This window comes from Gossypium hirsutum, chromosome A04 (genome assembly GCF_007990345.1).
Source record: "Gossypium hirsutum isolate 1008001.06 chromosome A04, Gossypium_hirsutum_v2.1, whole genome shotgun sequence".
NCBI lineage: Eukaryota > Viridiplantae > Streptophyta > Magnoliopsida > Malvales > Malvaceae > Gossypium > Gossypium hirsutum.
In genome coordinates this window covers 24,197,298-24,204,182 of record NC_053427.1, presented here as the reverse complement: position 1 = coordinate 24,204,182, position 6,885 = coordinate 24,197,298, and the positions used below count along the sequence as shown (strand labels likewise).

Genomic DNA, 6,885 nt, shown 5'->3' with positions numbered 1-6,885 from the left:
TGTAAATGGGACTGAGTTACCATGGATTTTGTGATAGGATTGTCATTGACACCGAGAAAGAAAGATGTAGTATGGGTTGTGATTGATAAACTAACGAAGTCGACTCATTTTATTCCAATTCTTATGGATTATTCACTTGACAAGTTGGCTGAGTTGTATATTTTAGAGATAGTCAGACTACGTGGAGTACCGTTATCGATTATTTCATATAGAGACCCAGATTCACTTCTCGGTTTTGGAAGAAGTTACAGGAAGCTTTGGGTACAAAGTTGAGTTTTAGTGCAGTTTTCCATCCTCAAATCGATGGTCACTCTGAGAGAGTTATTTTGATACTTAAGGATATGCTCAAATGTTGTGTCTTAGAATTTCAAGGTAGTTAGGAGAAATATTCGCTGTTGGTAGAGTTTTCTTACAATAATAGTTACCAGTCGAGTTTGAAACTAACACCTTATAAAGCTTTATATGGACGTAAATGTCGCACACCTTTGTATTGGACAGAGCTTAAAGAAAATCAGATTTACGGGGTTTATTTAGTTAAAGAAACTGAAGAGAAAGTGAAAGTTATCAGAGATTTCTTGAAAGTAGCTTCAGATAGACAAAAGTCTTATGCAGACTTGAAAAGAAAAGAGATTGAATACCTAGTTGGTGACAAAATGTTCTTGAAAGTATCCCCATGGAAGAAAGTCTTTAGGTTTGGCAAGAAAGGCAAACTAAGTCCACGGTTTATTGGAATGTTTGAGGTGACTAAAAGAGTTGGACCATTAGCATATCGGTTAGCTTTGTCGCTAGCGATAGAGAAGATTCATGATGTGTTCCATGTGTCCATGTTATGTTGTTACTGTTCTAATCCTTCACATATGATTTCACAGACAGATGTTGAGATTCAGCAAGATATGACTTATGGTGAAGAACCGGTAAAGATTTTAGCTCGAGAGGTCAAGCAACTAAGGAACAAAAGTATTGCACTTGTGAAAGTATTATGGAGTAGGCATGGGGTAGACAAGGCAACATGGGAGCTTGAAGAGGTTATGCGAAAGTAGTATCCAAATCTTTTCACGGGTAAGATTTTCGAGGACAAAATTCCCTAAAGGGGGGAGAAATGTAACATCCCAAAATAAGGCCTAAACAAAATAGTGGTTGTGAAACCATGAATCGGAGATAGAAAAGTTTTTTCCAATTAATTTTTATAATTTACCAAGTGATGAGATGCATGTGTTAGAGTATCGATGGAAAATTTTATAGATAGCATGCTTAATTTACCTACTAGGGCTTAAATGCAAAAGTTGAGAAATATGAGTTTTAGATGCTAAAGGATTAAATTGAAGAGTATAATTGAATTAGAGGTCCTTAAATGGAATTAGACCATTAGGTTTTCATGGACAAAAATGGACATACATAGATAAAAATAACTAAAGTTTTAATGAAGGGTATTTTAGTCATTTGGTAATTAATAGATTAAAAAAGGGAAAAAGATGGAAAAATGTGTCCATCTTCTTCATTAGGCTGAAATTTCAAGGGTTCTTTATAGCTAGGGTTTTGTCAAACTTCCAAGCTTCATAGTTAGTGATTCCAAGCCCCATTTTTAATGTTCTTTACGTTTTTGCAGTCCCGGTAACTTGATTTAGCTTATTCTAGCAATAATTTAACCTAGGGTTCATATTTGGAAAAATACCCATAGGTGAAATGTGTTTATTTTGATGTTTTATGATAGATTATGAAGCTTGAAATTATGTCAAACGACTTGAGCTAAGCGAGTTTTAGCAAAAAAGAGTAAAACAACATAATCGGTAAAAATACCTAATGGTCATAAGTACATGTTAGAGTGGGAATTTGATGTTTCCGTAGGTAAATAAATGATCAGCATGTCATAAAACATAAGAATTAGGGATAAAGTTTCATTTCGAGCCTTGGGGAAAAAGTGTAAATATGCAAAAGTTTAGAGGTAAAATTATAATTTTGCCAAAGTTAGAGTTAAGGACTGTTTTGATAAATGTGAATATTAAATAAGTTAAATTTTCTATTATAGATCAAGAATAATGAAATTCGGGGTTAGACCGAGGAAAGAAAAAGGTTGAGGACTAAATCAAAATATTTGATCGTATTTTGTATCGAGGTAAGTTTGCGGTAAATAAATGCAATGTTTTATTATTTATAATTAATGATGTTATTTTTCAGCATCTATATATTTATTTTGTAAATTTATTCCTTCATGATTCAAGCAAGAATTGAGGGAGAAATGATACTTAAAAGTCCCGGTTGAACCTTAGGAATGTGTAGGATACAAATGTCATGACATTAGGGTTTAAGGATACCAAGTAAGACCATGCCAAGGCATGGCATTGGTAAGTTTTAAAAGGAAAGGTACTCGTGTATCCTTAGTATTCCAAGTGGTTCAAGTGGTTTGACTTCGACGACGGTCTCGGGTAAAGGGTGTTACAGTTTTACAATTTTTCAATTTAGTCCTTAAATTGAAATTTCATGAAAATTCTCTTTATAAAAGTTGTTTATATATCAACAACCTTTCATTTTCTACCATAATTTTAAAAATTTCAACATATTCATCCATGGAAAAATTTCTATACTTTGATATTTTTTTCAAATTAATTCCCAAAATAGATAGATTAGACTATCCCGATCTCAAAAATATAAAAATTATTAAAAACAGACAAGAAAACATACCTAATTAAGCTTGATTAGTTTCCTTTCTCTCTCCTAGGGTTTCCATGGAAATTTTGGGGATGAAGATGATAGAAAATGATAATATTTCTATTTAATTATTTATCATCCATTAATTTTTTCCACTTTCCAATTTTGTCTTGACTTTTTCTATTTTTTCATGGATGATTCATTAAAAATATCTACAAACTTTTCTTTAATGGTCTAATTACCATATAAGGACCTCAAGTTTTAATTTCATTGCTATTTGATACTTATAGCTACTAGAACTCAACTTTTTAAATTTTGTGCAATTTGGTCTTTTTCATAATTAAGCACATAATCGATAAAATTTTTATATTAGAATTTTCATATAGCATTCCTATCATAATACGGACTATGCAATAATATCAAAATAAATTTTCTTTCTAGCTAGGATTTGTGGTCCCGTAACCACTATTCTGATTTCACTGAAATTGGGCTATTACAACTCTTCCCCTAAAGAATTTTCGTCCACAAAAATCTTACCAGTAAAGTGGTTTGCATATTGCTTTCTCATAGTGTTCTTTGGTTCCTAGGTAGCTTCTTCTATTCCATGTCATTGCCAAAGAACTTTTATTAAAGCCACCTTTTTGTTTCTTAACCCTTTTATTTTACGTGCCAAGATTTTGATCAGTTCCTCACTGTATGTCATATCCGGCTGAATCTTAACTTTCGTTGGAGAAATAATATGTGAAGGATTAGACCGATACCGTCGCAACATAGACATGTGAAAAACTTTATGAATTCGATCAAGTTCTGGTGGTAATGCTAACCGATATGGAACAAGTCTGATTCTTTCTGTAATCTCATATGGCCTGATGAATCGTGGACTCAATTTTCCTTTACGACCAAACCAAAAAACTTTCTTCAAAGGTGATACTTTCAAAAATACCTTATCACCAACCTAAAATTCTATCTCTTTTCATTTAAGCTCGGCATAAGACTTTTAACGATCAGAGGCAGCTGATAAACCGTAATTTATACATATTTCTATCCCAGGCTTAGCACATTTTATGGATGTTTTTTCCTTAAAATTGGTGAATTTGATGCTCCTAATGCCTTAATTTCATATTTTATACTTAGGTGAGAATAGGAGAGTGAAAGGAACGAGGAACGGGCCAAAAACGGAGAAAATAGGCCAACGTACGAAATCAACACGACCTGGACCTCCTCACACGGGCAGACCACACGGCCGTGTCAATCTGGCAGAATCGAAGCACGACTCACACGGGTAGACCACACGCCCATGCCTATTTAACAGGCTTAACGACGGCCTAAAGTAATCGCACACGGGCGTGTCACACAAGCGTGTCCCTGTCGAGCCCAAATTGAGTCCAATTCAAAAATGACCAATTTTGAGGGTTCTTAGGAATTCTAAAGCCTAAAAATACACCCTAGAATAGGAGGAAAAGGGGGCCACAAAGGAGGAAGCAGGGAACTGCTCAAGGAAAGCTGATTGATCCATGTCAGAAGCCGGATTCATCATCAAGACTGAATATCTCCCCTCAATTTCCTTTCAGGAGTTTTGGGTTTTTCTTTACATTTTGTATTCATTCTTCTTCTAAGATGTTTACCTTTTTAGTTATGAACTAAAACCCTTAAATACCTAAGGGGAATGAAACCTAAGACAGATCTTGTTATTACTATCTGAATTGTATGATAAATATTGGACTTGTTCTTAATTAGGTGTGCTTAATTATTGTTTTGATATTCTAGGATATTGATTCAAGTTAAGCTCTTATTCAAAGGAGGAATAGACCCTATCAAAGAGTACATTTGTCATAATTAAGCGAAATTGATTGCGCGCCTAGCGATAGGGTGACAAGATTTTGCCGGATTAGGGTGAAACCTAATAAGCGGATCCATAGATCGAGTTAATGCAACCCTAGGGAGTTAATTAGAAAGAGATTTCAATTATTCAACCTAGGGTTAGACGTTGTTAGTCTCGAGAGGGATAATAATATAACTTAGGGATTTCTACGGATCAAGTCAAATGACTAAATCATCCGATTCAGAGTCAAACAACAAGTGAAGTCTAGGTGGATTTTTCCTTAGGTATTATCTTAATTCAATCGTTTTTCCAAAAGTAATTCCCCAATTCTATTTTCTATGAATTCTTAGTTTAGTTAATTAGTTAGTTAAAACAAACCACATTATTCTTAGGCTAGATAATAAAAAAACAATCATTACTAGTACTTTTAGTTCCTTTGGGTTCTAAAATCCGGTCTTGCTAAAACTATACTACTATTCGATAGGTACACTTGCCTTCATCGTGATAATAGTTAGTTTCAAGAATGATTCATTATAAATATTTAAAACCTGTCACGAATATCACGCGTATCAAGTTTTTGGCGCCGTTTCCGGGGAACTAAGATATTAGGAACACTTGATTTTTATTACTTTAGCCATTTACTTTTACTGCAATTTAAATTTTATTCTAACTTTTATTACTAATTCTTCTTTTTCCTTTTTTTCTGGCAGGTTTTTATAGTTTATAACTAGAAAAAACCCGCTAGGACCATTACTTTTTGACAGTGAGATCGATCACACAGTTCGCATAAACCAAAGAGAAATAAGGCGAAGCTTAAGATACATAGCGGACGAGCAAGATGACGATATTCAAACCACAACCAAGGAGATGGGTGAAAATCAGGAAAACCTGATACCTCCTGCAATTGTTGTTAATCCAGTAAATCAGAATCCTACTCTGCGTACTATGTATGATTATGCTAAACCTAATTTAACAGGAACTGAGTCAAATATAATTAGACCTGCTATTGCTGCAAATAATTTTGAACTGAAACCTAGCACAATTCAAATGATACAACAGTTTGTTCAGCTTGATGGTTTGCAGGACGAGGATCCCAACGCTCACTTGGCAAATTTCCTAGAATTTTGTGATACCTTTAAAATTAATGGCGTTTCTGATGATGCCATTCGCGTTTGGTTGTTTCCATTTTTGTTAAGGAATAAGGCTAAACAATGGTTGAATGACTGAAGAGTTTTTATTAAAATATTTTCCACCGGCTAAAACAGGCAAATTACGTAATGATATCTCTTCTTTTGTGCAGATGGATTTAGAAACACTCTACGATACATGGGAGAGATATAAGGACCCTTTGCGAAGATTCCCTCACCATGGGTTACCACTCTGGCTACAGGTTTAAACTTTTCATAATTGCCTAAATCCTTCGACTTGACAAATGGTTGATGCAGTCGCTGGAGGAACTATCAATAATAAGACACTTGAGGCGGCTTATGAATTTATTGAGGAGATGTCACTGAATAACTATCAGTGGTAAGTTATGAGAACAAAGCTGACGAAAGCAGCCGGCTTTTTCAACCTCGACGCGATTACTATGCTATCTAACCAAGTAGAACTCTTAAATAAAAAGATTGACAGTTTGTGTGGTTTTACTCAGGTACATCTATTGATGAGGTGCGATTCGAATAGAGGAGGAGCATGCACAGAATATCAACCCTAGCATTGAGGAGGAACAAGTCCAATATATGGGTAACAATAACTCTAGATCCCAAAATAACCCATATAGTAACACTTATAATGCAGGTTGGAGGAACCATCCTAATTTCTCGTGGGACGGTCAAGGAAATCAAACGCCACAACATTCTCTAGGTTTTCAACAACCACCTTACCAGCAAGAAAAGAAGCCGAACCTTGAGGAGATGCTAACCAAATTATCTCGGTGTCAGAAACTCATTTTTAGAATACTGAGACAGCACACAAAAATCAACAAGCATCAATCCAGCGGCTTGAAACTCAGATTGGACATCTCGTTAAGTTAATTTTTGAACAACCATAAGGTAGCCTTCCAAGCAACATTGAATCTAACCCAAGGGAGCAACTCAACGTGATTGCCATTCAAGATGAGGAAGGGTTAGTTGCAAAACCAAGGCCAGAAACGATGGTAAGAAAAGGTAAGAATGAGGTCGACCAAAATGACCCAAAGCCAGTAAGTACAGAATATAAACCTCATGTGCCATACTCCAATGCGACAAGGAAAGACCGCCCAGACGAACAATTTGGTAAATTCCTTAAACTCTTAAAAAAATTACATATTAACTTACAGTTTATTGAAGCTCTATCGCAAATGCCAAACCCAATGAAATTTTTAAAGGAGCTTTTACCAAATAAGCGAAAGTTGGACGAGGCTTCGCATGTGAAGCTAA

At 35.0% G+C, this 6,885-nt stretch overlaps 1 non-coding gene across 1 annotated transcript; it reads right to left on the bottom strand.

Annotated features, from left to right (window-relative positions):
- Positions 1–5,735: 5,735 nt before the first annotated feature.
- LOC121228768 (small nucleolar RNA R71) lies at positions 5,736–5,842 on the bottom strand. Its single transcript, XR_005926343.1, has one exon. It is a non-coding gene; the product is annotated as a small nucleolar RNA R71 (small nucleolar RNA).
- Positions 5,843–6,885: the final 1,043 nt, after the last annotated feature.